Source organism: Gorilla gorilla, chromosome 1, assembly GCF_029281585.2.
Source record: "Gorilla gorilla gorilla isolate KB3781 chromosome 1, NHGRI_mGorGor1-v2.1_pri, whole genome shotgun sequence".
Taxonomy (NCBI): Eukaryota; Metazoa; Chordata; class Mammalia; order Primates; family Hominidae; genus Gorilla; species Gorilla gorilla.
In genome coordinates, this window is record NC_073224.2 from 241,443,423 (window position 1) to 241,465,360 (window position 21,938).

Consider the following 21,938-nt stretch of genomic DNA (forward strand, 5'->3'; position numbering starts at 1 on the left):
GATAGAATAGACATGTGGAAATTTAATTTTTTTCCCTTAGCTCAGATTCAATTTAAAAAACTCCATTTTGGGCCTTCTTATATAAATGTATGTCCCTTAACCATAGCACATGTACATAAATTAGTTACGGAATCAAAACAATTACTATATATGTTTGGCTGTTTTTTATCCTTTGCATCAATGTATATAAATTAACAGTCAATAATACATCAAGATCTTTGTAAAACAATGATTTCACCCTTCTATACTTTCTCCTCTCCTTGCCTTTCACTATAGTGTTTTTGAAAAATTCTTATTCTGAGACTAAATGAGCTCATTTTTATATCTTTGTAGAACTTTTCCCTTGATGTATAAAATACTCTTCCAATTTCTAATCTCTCTTAGCACTTCAGTATGAGATTTTAAAGTTTCCATTTTCACATTTGCATATAATAAGAGAAAAAGGAGGCAGGGCAAATACGTTTTACATGACATGTATCAATAGAAATATATCATTTCGATAGAAATATAACTATAGAAATAACTGTAGGAATTTAAGCGTCAGATATTTCTGTGTCATATATATCAGCTTAAATGCTATCCAGAGGAGAGGATTGAAAAAGAATTCCTGTTAGATACAATGTACCTGGAGGATGAATTTAGTACTAATGGCTGAAGTGCTAGATTCAGGGGGAAATATATTAAAAGGTATGGCAGAAAGTCTTTAATTCTTCAAAATCTGGAGCTGGAGATGTGAGCTACAGATTAGGGCAGACTGTGGCAAAATTGGGAACCCACTGTTGGCATGTTTTTGTCATCTTAGAGTGGCATTTAAGAGCAGCAGCACTGAGGCCCCAGGAGAGAGGCTGCAGCTGTACCTACGGATCTGGCAATGACTCTTTGACACACCAGACAGCAGACTTCAGAGAAGGGCAGAGTCACACTCGGAATGGAGGTTGAGCTGCTGATGGAATCCAGACTTAAATGAGACATATCCCTCTCTTAGCCTGCATACATAATTACTACAAGCAAACGTATTGATAATTATTGTAAATCAGATACCAAAATCCAAAATTATAACTAAAATTATTTGTGTATTGCTACACAAAGCTAGATATTTAACTATCACAAAAATAAATAGTTACAGAAAATTAACAAATGGAAAGTCTGTAAATATTTTCCACACATATGAAGCTATAATATCTCCAAATATAAAGTCATTAAATATTTAAAAAGTAATAACAAAAGGAAATGAGTAATGTGTATGACAAAGCTATTCACAAAATAAATACAAATAACAAAAACATGTTCAGCTGCTTTAGTAATCAAAGAACTAGCTAAGTCTGATAACATTTCCCCTGCTATGCTGTATCCATACAGTTAAATCCTACAATGTCACGAATATTACAAACTGCACTGATATTAGCAAAGAAAAATTAAATCAGGAGTTTTATTCTTTAAAGGAGTAAATATTATTTTTAAAAACTATATTTTTTGTATTACTTAGTTTTTCGACAAAAAAACATGTATGCATAGAGAAAGGCCAGGAAAGATATGAAACAACATGTTTCTTAATGAATTTGGAGGATGAAACTCCAAATGAGATGATTACAGCTGTTTTTGTTTTTGCGCTTGACAATATTTTTTCAATTTCCTTATTATTATCTTTTTTTATTTTGAGATGGAGTCTTGCTCTGTCGCCCAGGCTGGGGTGCAGTGGCACCATCTTGGCCCACTGCAACCTCTGCCTCCCAGGCTCAAGCGATTCTCTGCCTCGGCCTCCTAAGTAGCTGGGACTACAGGCGTGCGCCATCATGCTGAGACGGGGTTTCACCAATTTGGCCAGGTTGGTCTCGAGCTCCTGACGTCAAGCAATCCACCCGTCTCGGCTTTCCAAAGTGCTGGGATTACAGGCATGAACCACTGCATCTGGCCTGTTTTTAAATTTTCAAAAAGTAATGTATGTGAACCAATGTTCTGTAAGACCATTGTGCACATTTGAATGAAACTAATGCATATTTTGATGGACTTAGTAATAAATATGAGTCAAAGTAGGTTCATGAGCATAAATCGTCTTAAAAACTATCTGAGACATATTATCAAAGCTAACATAGGGAGCAGATAGCTTTTCAAGTTTATTTTCTTTAAATATAAAAAGCAAATCACTCCAATGCAATTGGTAAGCAACTGAGTAAATACAACCTAGTATGCTCACACAGTTGAATGTTACATGGCAGTCAAAATGAATGAATATAACTACATTAAAGAATACAAGTGACTATTTTCCTTTTACTGATTGAAGAAAGTAACAGAGTTATTTAAAATGCGAAACTTTTTTTTGTAAAGAGAAGAAAAAACTAAAACTGAGCAGCAAATTTTTTAGAAGCAAAGTGACATGACTTTGAAAATCGTAATCTAAAACCAAAGCACAAACACAGGCTACAGAAGAATGACTAGGTTGGGAGGATGGCTAGTTTGAGGAATGGGCAGAGAAGTGGATATGAATTCTTGTTAAGTTTTTCATCCTGAGTGATGGGTGATAAAGGAGGTTTATTTATTGTTGACCAACGAATGAAAATGAGGGACATACTTATTATCAACGATGAGAATGTATCATGAACCAATTGTATGATAAATTTAAATTTGTGCACAAAAGGACTACTAAAATCTGAATTAAAAAATAATTCTCAGAATGAATATTCATGTTATAAAATATTGTATAAACATTTACTTAATATTAGAAAAATGTGAAAACATTTTTACTTCATTTTGCAAGGATATTATCACTTTCTTAACACAATATGTTGAAAATAGAGCAAAATTCATGTGTTAAAGGGAAAACATAAAAAATCATAAATGAAATTATGTATATTTTTGAACTAAATGAAAAGACAAGATATCAAAATGTGTAGTATGCATCTAAAAACAGAGCTTAGAGGGAAACTTACAGTTTTCAGTGCATAAATATATTAATTTTTGCTTAATCACTAAATGCCCATTAAAGCCATATTGATAATTTAAACTCTATTGGATTATTAAAAGCTAAAATTTCTCACAGTATTAATATTAAGAAAGCAGAACAACAGAAACTCTTATTGAAGTCATATAAATTATAACAACAACCAGGGCTGATTTTCCCTTTAACAAATTAATTAATTATTTGGTAGTGTGTGGCTACTATCAAAATAGAAATCCTTTGTTAAAGATCTAGTTATCTTTCTAGTATTGATTTCTTGTTTAATTCCACTGTGGTCACATAACATGCTCTACATGATTTCAGTCTGTTAAAATTTGTTGAAACTTAGTGTATGGTAAAGTATAAGATCTCTGTATGTCTTGGAGCATCGCAGAGTATTGGTGAATAGTCAATTTGGTAAATGGTCCGCATCGGCAAATGTCACACGTGTACTTATAAAGAATGTGTATTGGGTAAATGTTGAATATAAGGTTCTACATATGGAAATTTGTCCAACTTTGTGTTTAAATATTTTGTACCCTTACTGATCTTTTACTTACTTGTTTATATCGTTATGAGTGTAATGTATGAAAATATCCACCTGTGACATTGAACTTATCTATTTCTATGTTTAGTTCTGTCAACTTTTGCTTTATCTAATTTAAGGCTGTGGCATCACATGTATACAATGTTAGTATTAGTATGTCTTGCTGTGGCATTGAAAGTTTTATTATTAAAAATGACTCTCTTAAACTCCAGTGATACTTATTGCCTTAAATTCTAGTTTACATGATATCAGAATAGGTATACACACTTGTTTATGTTTTTCAAGATATAACTTATCATCATTTTCCATCCTTTTTCTTTCAACTTTTTCCATGGCTGTATTTATAAAGTATGTCTCTCGTATACAGCATATATTGGAATCATTTTTTAAAATCTTGTCTGACAGTCTTTTATTTGGGACATTTACTTTATTTACACTTAATAAAGTTACTGATAGAAATATGGTTAAGCCTGAAAATTAGCTATTTGTTTTCTATTTGTAGTGTCCATTCCTTGTTCCTTTACTTCTCCTTTCTTGCCTTCTTTCAGATTAATCAAATATGTTTCTGTTATTCAATTTTTTCCATAATCTTGTAAGTTAGGCACATTTATATTATTTTGAGTGGTCATCCTGGAGATTTCAGTGTGGATTCTTGTCTTAGTATGGTCTAATTAAATTGGTACATTTACTACTCACTGAAACATGTAAATATCTTACAATAGTTTAAGTCAATTGTTTATTCCTTTTCACCCTTTGCACTCTCATTGTCCTTGTCATTTCTTTTTCATCTGCATGTTGTAAAGCCCATGAGACATTATTATTGTGTTTGTTTTATCTTGTTAAAAATTGTTTATATTTACTCATTTAAAAAAATCTTTTTAGTGCTCTTTTCTTCCTTCCTGTGTGTTCACACTTCCTTCCTTCCTGCGTGTTCATACTTCTATCTGGGATCATTTATCTTCAGTCTGAAGCAAGTCCTTTAGTATTATTATTAGTAGTATTGTTGTAGTAGATCTGTTAGCAATACATTAACATACCTTTTCTTGTTTTGAAAGATATTTTCTCTGGGTAGTTGATTCAAATATAGAAGATTATTTTTCTTTTATCACTTTGAGATATTATTCCCTTTTTTCTTTTTACTTTTTCAGATGAAAAATGAGCCATAAGTTTTACTGCTTTTCCTTTGAAGAAAACATTTCTATTTTCTCTGGGTACTTTTAAGATTGTTTTTGTGTCTTTAATATTGTTCTTGCCTATTTACTTTTTTCTTTCTGAGATCCAATTACATTTTTGACAAAACTTTTGACAGCATTCCATATGTTTCTCTCATTCTGTTATTTTTTCTTTTTTTCTGTACCTTTATTCTTTATCTCTGTACCTCAATTGGATTATTTGCTACTGAACTTTCTTAGTTTACTACTCTTATCTTCAACTGTGTTCAAACTGTTTTTAACCCATCCATTGTGTATTTATTGCAGATATTTTATTTTTTGCTTATGTAATACTCATTAGATTGCTTTTATGTAGATTCCAATTTTCCATTGACATTCTTGATCTCTTCATTATGTTGTACCATAAGTCTGTTCAGTCTACTATAAAAAATACCATAAGCTGAGTAGCTTATAAACAATAAAATTGATTTCTCACAGTTCTAGGAGCTGGGAAGCCCAAGATCAAGGGAGATTCTGTGTTTGTTGAGGGTTTGCTTTCTGGCTCACAGACATTGCCTTCTTGCTGTGTCCTCACATAATGGAAGAGGCCCATACACTCTCTGGAGTCTCTTTTATAAGGGTACTAATCCCGTTCCTGTAGGCTTCACCCTCATGACCTTAATCTTTGGGAGGTGTCCCAAAGGCCCCATCTCCTACCATCATCACCTTGGTGGTTTGGATTTCAACCTATAAATTTTGAGCATGACAGGACCATTCAGTCCATTACATACCCAAAAATATGTGCTTTTTCCTCTTGGTTTTTAGTTATTTTGGATTCTAGCATGCCTCATACATTTTTATTGGATTTCAGACATTGAGAATAAGAAACTGTAGCATCTCTGCATGGCATTAGATTTTTACTTGAGAATGTGAAAAATTTTTTGTAACAAGGAGATAAAGTAGCAGTGTGTCACCTTGCTTCTGTCAAAGTTTGATTTTAGACTTTGTTGGAGTTGTTCCTATAAATTTCCTCTTACTTTTAAGTCATGGGTCATAATCATAGATGATGACCCTATCTCCAGTGTCATGGTCCTTCTCGAGATTCACGTAAAAGCTCATTGTATTTATAAAGATATCGTCATCTTTACAAGGCTTGGACTAATCTCTTTCTTTTCAGATCATGTGGCTGCTGTAATCCCTGCTCAGCCTCCCAGATGCTATTTTCCATTGGGTTTCTTGGAGTTTCACCCTGTGTATGTGGAGCTTTCAAATTAATGCATTTTAGTCAGGCATGTACATGAGAGGAAAAATGATGGTTCACTGGCTACGTGTATTTTTGGGGCAGGATAAGTAAGATTACAGAGCCATGCTGACTTGTCCCCTTGTGTAATGCCCCACGGACCCCTTTTGGAGGAAGCTTTGCATCTCTTGCACCTTCCTGTGTCAGCAAGTAACTCTTTTGCAAGATAACCAGTCCTACAGTATACCAGCAGATTACCAAATGGTTACAAGTTCCTGATACCTGGTATGTCCTGGGAAAGAGAACAAAAGTCCCTTACTCCTGATGTAGCTCCCACAATCTCCAGCCAGTCAGCACTAAAAGCCCAGGAAACTATTAGCTACCAATTCCTGCCTTGGGGGGGGGGGGTGTAGGGTTGTCTCCGGGATCCCACATGTGCAGCTAGGCTCAAGGTTTAGCTTATAGTGACCTTTCCCTCATTTTAATGGTAAAAAAACACACTCCTACGTGGAGATTTTTATCTGCTAATGATACGTGCAATGCATGTGAGAGCATTTAGATGCTGAGCGCATTCACCAACCACAGGTCTGCCTTTGCATACTTGACCTCACCAGTATTTTATGAATGTTTGTGTACAACTCCCATGAAAGGAATTCCTCTTAGGATACTAGCTGTTATCTCTCCCTTTGAGCAGCCCACTGTGCCTCTCAGAGTGTAGTTTTGCTTTGCAGTAAACTTCTTTGCCTACTCTTACTTTGGACTTGGTATCAAATTCTTTGTGTGGTGAATGAAGTCAAGAACCTGAACCGGCCCACCGGCAACATTTTCAGATTAGTAAATACTGGCAAGTAATTTTCCAAAGTGGATTAACTAATCCATATTTCCACTAGTAAGGATAAAATTTTCCTTTGTTTCACATCTTTGTTAATTCTGCACATTACAGTACAATTTTATTAGTGGATTTTCCCACCGAGTGACAAAATAATTGTATCCTAATCATTACGAGAACTGAAAGCTGGTCCCCACATTTCTGAATGCACCTCGGGGAAAGTAATATCTCTGTTGATAACTGCTAAACTATGCTCATGTTGTATAGTCAAATAAAGCTATTTGAGTGCGAAGGGAATGCTCCAAAGTTGCGGGCAGCAGTGTAGAGCTCTTAACATATGATGCCCTTTACTGCTATTTTATTGCACTAGTCACTTTTTTTGGTGATTTTTGTTTAAACCCGTCTCCACATTTGACTGTAAGCTTCATGAGTTGGCTTTGTTTGCCACTGTTGCTGGCAAGTGACAATCAGTAAACACTTGTGGATTGAAATAATTACTGAATGCTTAATGCTTTAATTGATCAAAAACCTGCCATGGCAGAGAAAGAGAGAGATTAACAGTGAGATCCCGGATGGGAAAACGAGAAAGTTACAGTGTTTGCCATCAGACAGGCATGCAAAACGTTTCAAGAAAACAGAGGTCGTCCTCAGAGTTAGAACTTAGTTTAGAGCCCCTGTATAACCACATATTCTGTTGTGAATAGAACATAACGTCTTGAATGGAAAGGTCTCGGTTTGACTTTGCAGAAAGCCAAACTTGTGAACTTGTTACCAAGATGAACATGCTTTCAAGAAGAGTCCATATTTTTTCCCAGTTACCTATTTTGAATAACAGACATGAAGTAATCTTACAGATTCCGATGGCTTATTATTCCTCTCGGCACATCTATATGATAAGCTTTCCAATTCCCATTTGATAGGTGAGGAAAGTCACTGAAACATTTTCTTGGATGTGGATAGATGGTTTGAAACACTCTCTGTACTATTTTTAAAAAGAATATCACCCACTCGGCTACGTGACAACTTTATTGACACTGTAGCCACATGAAATTTATGTTTTATGGTTCCCCTTTTACCTGTAAATTTACCAATCACAGAGGTTACTTGACCCAGACAGAGCCCTAAATCAATTTCACTAAGTTATTTGAACTTTACCCTGGTGGTGAAATAAATAGCAGTGTATCTACCACTGCTGTGAAGACATCTTGGTACATCAGTGTTTTGTGATAACAACTTTGGAAAAATAAAACACCACACCAATTAGAGATAACCGTATGCTGAAACACAGCTTTAATTTTTTACTATATAAGCAGTCAAAGGTTTTTTTAAAATTATTATTACTAAGTGTGTTTTGATACTATGCTATACTTCTTTTCTAAATGAAGAAATCTATACTATTGATTAAGACTTAGAGCTTCCAACTTTAGTTAATTTTGATATCTACATATGGCATTAATCTCATTTGTTCTACTTGGTGGAACTTTTATAAAATTCTTACTTATTTTAGTTGTGTTCAATGGCCCAAATGTACTTTTTCTAGTCTCTTCCTTGTTTTCTTTCAAATGTTTCTAATATATAACTGTATGCCCACAAAAAGACATGATTTTTGAGATTTATATTTTGTTGTTATCTTGGTATATTAGTTGATAGAAGGGGCTTAATTGTTTCACTGCAAGAGATCAGATTTTGAATTTGAGATTATTATATTTGAAACACAATTGTGCAATAACAAGATGTTCATACAAAGCCTTGGTCACATATCAAGCATTTTATCTCAAGAGCAAGATAATTGGTATTTAGAGGATCTACCCTAGCAGGGAAAGTCAAAGTTAGGATCTCATTGATAGGGAATATATCACAATTGTTTTCCATTCATCGTATGCTGGCTGGGTTTTTCAAGAATTTGGCTGGATTAGAGAGGGTTTTGCAATCAGGAAAAAAAAATGTCCTGGCACTGTAACCTGTGAGGACCCAGAAATGTCAGGGAAAAATAATGTAGTTTTTATAGTTTTTGCAAGTGAATCTTGGATTTCCAAATTGTTAAGTCCAAAGATAATGCTCTATGGAGACTGGCTTCCCTGGATTCTTTGAACCTGCTGCGCACTGATTTAATGAACTGTAAATACACTTTAAAATATACATGCATTTTAACAGTAAAGAAAAAGTCAACAGCTAATATAGTGACTCATGTCTTCAATTTTTTTTTTTTTTTTTTTTTTTTTTGAGACGGAGTCTCGCTCTGTCGCCCAGGCTGGAGTGCAGTGGAGCGATCTTGGCTCGCTGCAAGCTCCGCCTCCTGGGTTCATGCCATTCTTCTGCCTCAGCCTCCCGAGTAGCTGGGACTACAGGCGCCCGCCACCACGCCCAGCTAATTTTTGTATTTTTAGTACAGACAGGGTTTCACCATGTTAGCCAGGATGGTCTCGATCTCCTGACCTCGTGATCTGCCTGCCTCGGCCTCCCAAAGTGCTGGGATTACAGGCGTGAGCCACCGCACCCGGCCTCATGTCTTCAATTTTATATCACAAACATTTAAAATGCATATGTGTATTTTATAGATTTAACCATAGCATGTATAGAGTTTGATATGCTGGTCAATTCAATTAACCTGTAATTAACATCATAATACTGTTTTTATTTTAAATGAACATTGCACCGATATTGTCTACTCTTTCTTGTATCTTTGTCACCCAAGAAAAATGTAAACTTCTCAAGCAAGAGCTTTGCTTTAATTTTCTTTCATGGTACTTAAAATCCTTTGCACAATTTATGTTTTCCACATCAATGCTGATGGAAAAATAAAATAGCAATAAGAATGCAACAGATCTGTATTGCATGAACTCTTTGGAGCACAGTGTAGTAAATGTGGAAGGACAGGGAAAAGAGTTCAGCCTGACATTTTGGACTTTGCAATCCAAGAATAAAAAGATATAGAAATCATATTACAAAGAAGAAAGGAAAATGCTAAATGAAAGTCCAATTACATGATGTATACATGTAGAAGAAGGGCTCCCTAAAATAAAAAAAAATCAAGCTGAATGTCAGCTGAATTTTTGGCAAAAATAGAGAAGAATAAAATTTCCAGAGGGGGATAAGAAAGAATGAGCTATGCAGATTGGAGGAGGAAAACATTTCTCTTTATTTTTTTTTCCAGGTTACTTTTGTTGTTATTTCTGGAACAAAATAAAAAGCTATTAATCAGTAAGAATCCGGGAGTTCATAGCATTGTCGTGTGTAGACAACAGTGTCTCTAGGTGGGAATATAGTTAAATTCTACAAGAGAAAAGGAATTAGGATTTTGAAACACACTGTGCATAAAAAGACTGTAAAAACATGTTATTACTCTGTAATTAATACTATTTATTTCCCATAATTTAAAAAAATCCAGTGAATTAGAATGCCTGAAAAGTAATTAAGTATGAAAAATTTGTTTTTTGTTGACACAGTAAAAACTAAATGGAAAATTTTTCTTAATATTCTGTCTTGCTATACTTTTTATTGCTTTCAAAATACATTAACTCTGCATTTAATTTGCATTTTACTTTGTCCTTTAGAGACTTTCATAAATTTTAAGTTTTTCTTCTAATACGCTCTCCATGTTTATTTTTTAGGAATAATTTATACATGAGTTGCATAATGTATAATTCTGGTGCATATACATACATATTTTTATAAATATTGTTAGACTTATATGTGTATATGAAAAATTAAAAGTTTTATATCAGCTTTATGGCATTATAATGAAACAGATTAATAATAAATATTCTAGGAACAAATTGTTGGAATAAGAAAGTATTTATTGAACAAAGAAATTTAGTAGGAAGGGAAGCAGAAAATACTATTTATTTGTTCACACTAATAAGGAAATGCCATAAGGTAAAATATATAACAAATTATAAAAGTACATATTTGAATAATTTATACACAATATGTCTTAAACGTTGAATAAAGGACTCAGTGGAAAATTCTTAGATCATTTACAATATTGTTCCTGAAACTTTAAAAATATTTATGTATGTCTATAAATTTGAGACTCTTTGTGCCTATAATTTTTCTTTATTTAGTCATCTATTGGTACTTTCTTTGGCCTGAAACAATTTCTTCAAATTGATCAGGTTCATACTATATCTAACTTTAGCAGTAGATGAATTGTAAATCTTTCTAATTCTGCATTTTGTGGGATTTGATGGTATAGAATGTGCTATCATTTTCCAGTAAACAAATGTACAAAAATTTGTGTAAATACTTTCATATTTACAAAATCTAAAAATGGATATATTCATTAGTCATATGATCTCTTTCCCTCATTTATTTATATCTATATTAATTATACTGGCTCTAAGCTACCACCCATCTAAAAACAACTTTTTGAGAGAAAAAGACACACTACAAATATAAAAATCTTATCAATTGTAGAAACATCAATATGGGCAAGGTCTGCAAACATATGAGTATATATTTATCTACAGGGAGAGGTATGCCTGTCTTCCATAGCTAGCCTTTATTCATTCATTTAACAGAAATACTGAGTCCCTACTGTATGTATGGAAGAGACTAGGTTTCAACAATAGGAAAATAAGTTAGAAGTGGTCTATACCTGAGAATTTGCAGTCTCTTACCTGAGATACACAAATAATTTCAATAAAGTGTTGTATTATAATAGAGACGTGGCTATAATACTAAAAAAGAGCACTCATAATGTTCACTATTAATACTACTACAAGATTGCTTTGTGGAGTAGAATCCCCGTTGTTCTACTGGCATGGCTTGAGCCATTCAAATATTGAAGGGAATTCTGGGGTTTCTTTGATTTCAGCAAAGGGATACAATGAGTTGTTTTCATCATTGCATGGCCATTGCCAGAGAGTTTTACAGAGTGTTACTGTTGAGCATCCCCAGGCCAGACCTTGCTCTTATTCAGAAACTAAGCTTATGTCGGCCAGGCATGGTGGCTCACGCCTATAATCCTAGCACTTTGGGAGGCCGAGGCGGGTGGATCACCAGGTCAGGGGTTCGAGACCAGCCTGACTAAAATGATGAAACCCCGTCTCTACTAAAAATACAAAAAAATTAGCTGGGCGTGGTGGCGGGCTCCTGTAATCCCAGCTACTCAGGAGGCTAAGGCAGGAGAATTGCTTGAACCCGGGAGGTGGAGGTTGCAGTGAGCCGAGATCGCGCCACGGCACTCCAGCCTGGGTGACAGAGCAAGACTCTGTCTCAAAAAACAAAAACAAAAACAAAACAAAACAAAACAAAAACTAAGCTTATGTCATCTTATAATAGAAACGTAATGGACGAGAAGGTCCCAAACAAGGCAAACAGAGCCTTCATTAGATGCTTCTGGCAGTAAGGAATTGGAGCTTGGAGTCTGAGTTTTCTCTCACCACACCCCGTCTGCCATCTCTGCCCTCCATCTATGCCATTTCATGCAGTTGCCTCCTGCCCTAGAGCGATGAACATGTTAGATGGAGAAGTTTCTTCTGCAGGAACATTGTTCAAGAACAAATCATCAGGCACGTTTCCTTGACTTCAGATTTATGAAACTTAATCTATTCATTTTCAATCCTCTCTGGAGGCCAGGGACAGATGTGTCTCTCTCCTACTTTAATATCTATTTATTATTTTGTATCTATCTGCCTATTTATCATCTATATAGCTATACACATATACATATATGTATATACATGTATGCGTGTGTATATGATTTCGTAATCTTTGTTCCCTACTACTTTAGCATGTAAAATCCCTCACTTCATATTTATTTTTGTAAATGATGTTTCAATTTTACATTAGAGAACAGCAAAATGTAACGTGCTTGTTAATAAATTGTTCCTTTGTGCTTCCCATGCCCCGTGTACTCTTTCCTATTTTGCTTTAATGTCAATTGCAATATTCCCTACTGAGAATGAAATTGATGTAAAATATAAGATTCATGATTTAATTTTCATTACCCAATTGCTGAATTGGAAGATACTTGGCATTTATAATGTGCCAATTTTAAGAATGGCTAAGACATGTTTTTGTGTCACATTGATTATTCTTAATAAAAATGTATATATTTACTTAACCCCTTATTTTTGCAGAACATATTGATGCTCTGAAAGATAACCCCAGAAGAGTATGAGGAGACATACGCAGTCTACACAGGCCTGTAAGGTAATTTTTAGAATTTGTGCTGGTTCAGTGCCTATGGGAAGCCAGAAATCGTAATCAGTGCATAGCAGAAAGGACATTCAGCTGGTCATAGGGAGTTACTAAGCAGATAAAGACAACATTGCTGAAGACAGCCTTGTGACAATAGTAACAGGATCAGGCCCAGTAATTAGGCTGTTTGTGGCAGTTGATAGGAAAAGACAAAGAATTATCTGTGGTTAACCCACACACGCAGGCACTTTGGTTGCTGAAGAATCACAGATGGCACAAAAAAATTGTGGATCAGATGGGTCCCAAATTATGAGCACTGAAAATACAAGCTGATGTATTTTTCTAAAAGAAGGCAATTTTATACAATTCTTACACAAAATCACAAAGTTTTTTAGAAAAAAATCAAAAAGAACAAACGTAAATGGAAGGATATGCAATGTCATAGTAAAGGGAGAAATAGAACAGAAAAGAGTGATCAGAAGGAACTCTCCACAATTGACCTATACAAATACAAACAAAGTGATTCAGAAATTGTTCCTGTCCTCAAGGGGTTCATAGGTTAATGCAGGACGCATGTGCATGCGCACATACACACACACATATACACACACACAGATGTGTAAATATCTATAAAATAAGACAAGATGTTATAAATACTACAATAAAGTTTAAAAACATGTCTGGGTACTGAGAATTTAGTAATTCTTTTTATGTGTGAGGGTGGGAGATTTTTAAAAGGCCAAATAAAACATGTGATGTTTATGCTACCTCTTGATAATTGAGAAGAGTTTGGAGAAGTAATGTGGACACAAAGTAGGAAATGAAGAATTAGAAATTAGTGCCCAAGGTCAGAAGGGACAAGATAGGAGAATGATTCAATGTAGAGATTGTAGGCAATGCACAAGATTGTATGTTCCTTTATGTGTGTGTATGTGTGTGTGTGTCCTGCCACTAGCTTTCCTAGGGTCAGGTATGATGATAGAGCCGCAAATGGGAATGAGTGTGAACATTGATTGTTAGAAAGCATAGCTGCTAAAAATCAGAAAAGTGTGATGGTAAGAGCTGGGCAGGTCATTTAAGCTTTGCTAATTCTCGAATCAGCACAAACACTTTGCAAGAGATACACACTAGTTAGGTGATCAGGGAGTACTTGTAAAAGGTCAGAAGCTTCCAATGTACTTCCAGTACTTGTCTAAATCATTCTATATAAAATAGAATATCTGATCATCAAAATATTGCAAGGAATATTATTATTTATCCTTGTCTATTAGGAAAAGAAAGCTAAAAGGCAGAAATTCTCGTTATTTTCCAGGTGACTCTTTAATTTATCTAATTATGAGAAACTACACGAATCTTCAAAAAGTAGCTTCTGTCTTCAGATTTACAATAAATGAACCGAAGTATTATTGACAGAATACTATAATAATTAAGATTGGTCTAAAATGGTTGAGATTAGCCAAACTCTCAGTTAAAGCAAATGAGCTAAGACTTACAGAAAAAGTAATCTGCCTTAAATGCCATTTTCTCTTTGCTTGGCCCCAAATGGCTGAATAAAAATGCTGAAGCTTCAGTCTCTTTAATACAGAAATAGACTTCAGTATCTGATGCTATCATCAGGAACTATGTATCTTGTGTGAGTGATTTTTTTTTGCTGTGAGAAGCAAGGTGTATTCATTGCCTATTTCTGTGGAACAAATAATCCCTGAACTTAGCAACTTAAAATAATAAACAGTTATTGTTTCATGATTTCTTTGGGTCAGGGATCTGTGTGTGGCTTAGTTGTGTGTTTGTGGTTCAGTGTCTCTCACAAGGCCGAAATCAAGGTTGTGGCCGGGGCCACAGTCCTTTCAAGGCTCACCTGGGAGAAGAAGGATCTGCTTTGAAGGTTATTCACCTGATCATTGTCAGGCCTCAGAGGACCCATTTCCAGGCTCACTCACATGCTTACTGTCAAACACCAGGATTTTGCTGGTTATTAACTGGAGATCTCTCTGAGTTCATTTCCTGCTGTGTGGCCTTTCCATAGGGCAGGTGAAAATATGGTAACTGGCTTCCCTCCGTAGGGCAGGTGAAAATATGGTAACTGGCTTCCCTCCAAGCAAGCAATTAAGAGAAGAAGAGAGATCATCTAAGAGAGAAGCAAAAGTCTAACCTCAGAAGTGCCATCCAATCATTTACGCTGAATCCTGCTCCTTAGACGCAAGTCACTAGGTGTAGCCCACACTCAAAGGGAGGAGGTGTGACAAAGAGGGGAATACTAGGAAGTGGGTGGGGATCACTGAGGGTCGTAACGGAAGTTATCTACTACAATCTGGCTTCACGTTTTAGTGTTTTGAAAAACCATTCACACACTCCAAAATCCCAGTTAGTGGTTTTGTAGCTCACTGCATAATCCTCCGATTTGTTCTCAAGTTTTTAGTTGTCTGTATTTATTATTATAAGCTGCAGCACTTTTTTATTTAGGAAAATAAGGAAATTGAAAACACAAAGGTGTTGCAGAATATGGGAAATCTATACTTAACAAATGCATGGAAGATGACACAAAATCCCATCCACATTCCATTTCTCTTGTGAAATTTGTCACAGTGGAGGGAAAATAATGCTATGCTCAAAAGCCTATAGGTAACAGCAAACGGTCCAAGTCAAAACAGTTCTGATCTATTCTTCAGAGGGTGTCTAAACTGGAAATATAATTGACATTTTGTATTAAATGCAATTGAATTGGTTCATGGTTTTCCTCTTTACATGAATTTACTAATACTGTTGTATTACAAACGCTATATTTTATAAGATCCATAGTTTACTTTGTTTTTATCTATCTTTGGAGAGTAATCAAGAGACATAGAAGCAGATAATCAGAAATGTGAGGAAGGGTCTTTAGGGATTACAAATATATTTGTTTCTATAAGTGGAAAGATCTTACTGAAAGGCAATAATTACTAATGGAAAGAGCTCAGTAGCTGGTTTTTAATATTTCAAAATCGCTAATGGAAAATGAACATTTAGCCGTGATAAAACTGTATAGACTAAATGATTAGTTTATTTGCTTTTTTCTGTAGTTATATCACTGAAATATGAAAATTGTCACGTATCTGAAGTTCTCATTAGCATATATTTGCACAAGTGTGTATATATGTGAATATATATGTATGTATGTGTATATATATTTGTGTGTGTGTATATATACACACACAAACATACACACACAAACACACACCTCAATAGTGGTGGTCAAATAAATTATTGTTGAGTAAATTCGGTTGGATGAGCAACACACCAATATTAGTTTTTTTAAAAATGTTGAAAACAACTACTCAACCCCTGTATTTACAAATGAGAAAAATTTGACACAGAAATAAAACTGACTTCTTGCAACACATATAGCCAGTTAGTGGCAAATTTGATATTACAACCAAAACTTCTGATTCTTTTTTTTATTTCTTCTAAAAAAAAAAGCAACAAGAACAACAGAAAACGGGATACATGTGCGGAACATGCAGGTTAGTTACATAGGTATATGTGTGCCATGGTGGTTTGCTGCACCTATTGACTCATCCTCTGAGTTCCCTCCCCTCGCCCCGTACCCCTCAACAGACCCTGGTGTGTGTTGTTCCTCTCTCTGTGTCCACGTTTTCTCATTGTTAAGCTCCCACTTATGAGTGAGAACATGAGGTATTTAGTTTTCTGTTCCTGTGTTAGTTTGTGAGGATGATGGTTTCCTGTTTTGTGCATGTCCCAGCAGAGGACATTATCTCATTCCCTTTTATGGTTGCATAGTATTGAATGGTGTATATGTACCATATTTTCTTTGTCCAGTCTATCATTGATGGGCATTTGGGTTGGTTCCATGTCTTTGCTGTTGTAAATAGTGCTGCAATAAACATATGTGTGCATGTGTCTTTATAGTAGAATGATTTATATTCCTTTGGGTATACGCCCAGTAATGGGATTGCTGGGTAAAGTGGTATTTCTGGTTCTAGATCCATGAGGAATTGCCATACGGTCTTCCACAGTGGTTGAACTAATTTACATTCCCATCAACAGGGTAAAAGCGTTCCTATTTCTTCACAGCCTCGTCAGCATCTGTTGTTTCCTGACTTTACTAATTGCCATTCTAACTGGTGTGAGATGATATCTCATTGTGGCAAAACTCCTGATTTTTAACCCTCTTTTATTTTGGCTATAAACCAAGACTCTGACTTCATCTAGGTAAGGGCCAACTTTCTGAACAGGAAGAAAGAAAATAATATTTTTTAATTAGGACAAGCATGAAGACAAGAATCTAGCCTCCCTGGACAGCAGATGTCTTTCTTCTTTCTGCTCCAGGGCCTTGTCCCAAGAACCTACGTAGCTATGATGGACAAGATTAAGTAACAAACCACACAAGGGCTGAAAGCTGCTGGAGAAGTGCTCTGGTCACCTGTCCTTAGGCAGTAATTCTGGAAGGTATTTTGTATGCTTTCATTAGTTCTAGCTAAACTGAAGCCCTCTGGAGGTTCATTGTGACAGTGTTGATAATGTGCTTTTGTTTTAAATCACCATTCCTGTGGTTTGACATACATAGAAATATTCACCGATTTTATGTATATGTTTAGATGATTTGTGACATATATATCGTCAGTTAAATATCATCAGAATCAAAGATGTGGGGAATTACCATCACCCCTTAGTTTCTGCGCGTCCCATTAGTCAATGTCCTACTCCTATCTCTTGCAATAATTGATGACCTTTCTTCATATAGTTTTACTTTTTCTAGAATTTTGTATAAGTGGAATTATACAATGCAATGTCTCATGTGTCAGGCTTCTTTCACAAAAAGATATTGATATTGTGCGTATCAATATTCCCTTCCTTTTCATTGCTAAGCAGTATTACATTGTATGGATGTGTCATTTTTTTTGCTTATTCATGTGTGATAGACCAGTTGTGGTATGCCCACACCACTTTCTAGTTCTATGAACATTCACATGCATTAGGGAGCATATGTGTGTTCATTTTTCTTGGGTAAATGTCTAAAAGTGGTATTGGTAAATCATTTGACAAGTATATGTTTAACTATCCAAGGAATTAACAAAATAGTTTCCTAAGTGACTGTGCCATTTTGCATTCCCACCAGAAGTCATCCTTATCAATGTTTGCCTTGACCAGTCTTTTTAATTTTAATCATTCTGTAGCATGTGTAGTGGTATCTCACTGAGGTTTCAACTTGTATTTCAACTAATGAAGTTGAGCAGGCTTTTGTGTGATTTTTTTTTTTTGCCATTTATATATCTTTCTTGGTTATCTCTGCTTCTTTCTGTCTCCAGTTCTTTCTTAAATTATTTGTCATGTTAATGAGTTAGAAAGAAGTCTTTATTCTGGATTAGAGCTTTTTAACAGATTATTACATATATTTTCTCTGATATATCTTTTGCTTTTTCATGTTTAGAATCTTTCAAAAGCAGGAGCTTTAAATTTTGATGGAGTGTAATTTATAATTTTTTTCTTTTATGATTAATGCTTTTTAACTTTCTAACTTAATGCTTTTTTTGCCTAATAAATCTTTGCCTAAGCTGAGGACAATTCTCTTCTCCTGTGTTTTCTTATGGAATATTTATAGTTTTAGGTTTTCTGAATAGGTCTATGATCTCTTTCAAGTTAATTTTTTGCATATCACTGCTTCCATCCTGTTCCGTTGTTCTATATGTATAGCCTTATGTCAATACTGTGCTGGCTGATATCATTGCACATATTTTGTTGCATATTTTAAGTATTTCATGTTTTTTCATGTGATTATGTTGTAATTTTAATTTAAATTGCCATTTGTTTATTATCACTATATAGAATTACAATCGATTTTTGTATATTGCTGTTATGCCCTGTTGCTCTGCTAAACTAACTTAATAGCTTCAATTGGTTTCTTTAAGCAGATTATTTAACGTATTCTACTAAGAAGATAGCATATTCATTCTATACAGACACTTTTACATCTTCCTTTTTAATTTTTATACCTATTATTGCTTTCCCTTCTTTACTGCACAGCCTAAGACCTCAAGTAGTCTATGATCATGAAATGCAATGGTTGTAATACATAATGCATTATCCTGAAGCAGCTGGCCCCACAGAGCTCTGACACAGCCTTCTAAAAGCACAGTTAAAATGCCAGTTTAGAGGCAACACTCTGAAAGAATGGGTGTTATCCTTCTGGGTGCATTACATGCATTAAATTAAAGATTTATATGGTTCATTGTCCTCAATAAAAAAGGATGTCAAGGAATGAAAAGTGATATACAATCAGTCTCTAAGACTGAGATGGTTTGTGTTATGCATTCCCACAACTCCGATTACCATTGAACTGAAGGTCGTGGTTCCCAGTGTGGCACACTCTTGCCAGAGTCAAATAAAGAATTCCACTGGGCCACAAGTTATGGCAACTGCCAGGGCTCTTTGGACTTTTTGTGACCAGGAACCAGCAGATGAGAAGAGGAGTCACCATAAATCAGAGGAACCAGCAGGTGAGAAGAGGAGTCACCATAAATCAGAGGCAATTGACCCTGGTAGACAAGAAGACGTAACACTGCTTCCAAGCAGTGAGCGCAGGGGGCTGTAGATGTGCTGAACCCAGGTGATGTACTAGGTGGCTCTGGGTACTAAATACATATAGCAATACTGGCCTGATAAGAGTGTGATTTCCAGGGCTCAGATACTGCAGAGAAAATGGTTTGGGTCACACCAGATAAGCCAGTAAGACCTGCCAAGGTGACAGCGAGGATAAGACTTTAAAATGGATAATGGAGGAGAAATAGAAGGAGTAGCAGTGTGGCCCTGAGCATAAATTTTCAAACAGGCCGGCAGTTAGTTCCACCAACTTTCCGCTTCTACATTTCCCCTCAGAGAGAGAGGGAGAGGCACTTGCACCACACAGGAGTATTGCTAGAACCTGCAGAAAGAAGGTTTGTGGGGTGGAGTGGGAAGTGGGGGCTCTAATCTCTTTCTGAGAAGGTGCAACTGACTGCAGGCCCCTGCTGCTGTCTCACATTTTCCCTGAGGCTATGCGGGTCACTGCTGTGTCTACCCGTGATGGAGCACACCAGCTGTGCTAATGCAGGCCTGTTCCCATGAGATGGGGGACTCCTTAGTGGATTAATTTGGTTTCAGGACTCCCCATCAACTCTTCTGAGTCTTTTCCATATGGTGCTGCAGTGGTCTGACATTCTTCCTACCCAATTCACTTTCCTTCCCCTTTCCTTTCCTTCACAGGTGTCAGACCAGCATTGTGGTCTAAAGATCGCCCTGCTTTCTTTGGCTCTATTTTTTTTCACAGTTGTTTCCCCAATAAATCTCTTGCATGTCTAATCTCATTTTAGCATTTGCTTTTTGGAAGGCCCAAACTATCATATAAGTCAATATAAAATGAGCGATTATTTTAGACTTTGAGTTAGCATTCTCACAAAGGAAGATACACAAATGGCCAAAAAAAAAGCATGTGAGTTATCAGAAAATGTAAATTAAAGTCATAGTTACATGTCATCTAACACCCACTAGGACTAAAATTAGAAATATTGACAACAGTAAATGTGTGAAAAGTTACAAATAGAACTCTCGATGATTGCTGGTGATTGTATAAAAGATTACTAAAACTCTGGAAGTGCTTTAGCAATTTCGTACACAGTCAATTATACACATACTTTTTGAGGTAAGAACTGCACTTCTATTAATATAAATGCATTAAATGAAAGTTTATGTCTAAAGATGGATTTCTACAAGAATATTCACGGAAGCTTTATTTGTAATAGCCAAAATTTGGTAGCAGCCCAAATGTCCATCAAAAGAATGCATAAAAATATTTTGTAGATTTTAACAATAGAATAACACTAATCAATAAGAGGAAATGTAATACTGAATCAGAAAACAACATTCGTCTGTCTCAAAATCACTGAACCAGATACAAAACTTACTATATGATTTTCCTTATACACAATTGTAAAAAAATACAATTAGTCTATAGCAACAGAGAAGAGATTGGTAGTCATCCGAGATCACACCACTGTACTCCAGCCTGGGGAACAAGAGCAAAACTCCTTCTTAAAAAAAAAAAGGTCTCCAAAACCTAGTTCATTTTGTAATGTAAAACATCCCCTTAGGGTGTTAAATGTGTGTATTGTTTTATACCATTTAAAAAAATCAAGGTCCACCTGGGCATTGATCTGTAGCTGATTACAACCCTGGTGAAACAATAATCCCAAAGCGTTTGAAAAGATTAGGAGTGTTTTGTAAGCATGTTTGGGGTAGAACATGCCTTTATAACTTTTAATCCTCGTTGAGGTACAGTGTGAGTACAGGAGCTGTGTGTGGAATATCCTCGTGTTAGAATCATTCTGCTAATATAGTGGAGAACAAACCCTCCCCCTTCATCTCCCCTCTTCCATCGTCCTGAGGTTCTAGTGTTGAAATAAGAGCAGTGAGAGCAAGCAAGAGTAAGGAAAGAAAGAACTAATATTCACTGGGTGCCCACTAAATGTTTTGTCTATTTTTTTCTCACCGTCCATAGCCCTATGAAGGATGTGTAATGACTCATGTTTTTACAGTGAAGGAACAGGGAAGAAAGCAAGCTGGGGAAACTGAGCAAGATTATCTGGCTAGTAAGAAATTGGAGTTGAAGGCCAGGCGCGGTGGCTTACACCTGTAATCCCAGCGCTTTGGGAGGCCAAGGCGGGCAGATCACCTGAGGTCAGGAGTTCGAGACCAGCCTGGCCAACATGGTGAAACCCGTCTCTACTAAAAATACAGAAATTAGCTGGGTGTGGTGGTAGGCGCCTGTAATCCCAGCTACTTGGGAGGCTGAGGCAGGAGAATCGCTTGAACCCGGGAGGCGGAGGTTGCAGTGAGCCAAGATTGCACCACTGCACTCCAGCCTGGGGGACAAGAGCGAGACTTCGCCTCAAAAAAAAAAAAAAAAAATTGGAGTTGAAGCCAGGTCTCTCTGACCCATGAGCCCAAACCTTCTAGGTCCACATCAGCATTTCTCAACTGCTCTCCCCAAGGGGACATTTGGCAATGTCTGGAGACATTTTTGACTGTCACATCGTAGGGGTGGGGGTGGAGATGCTACT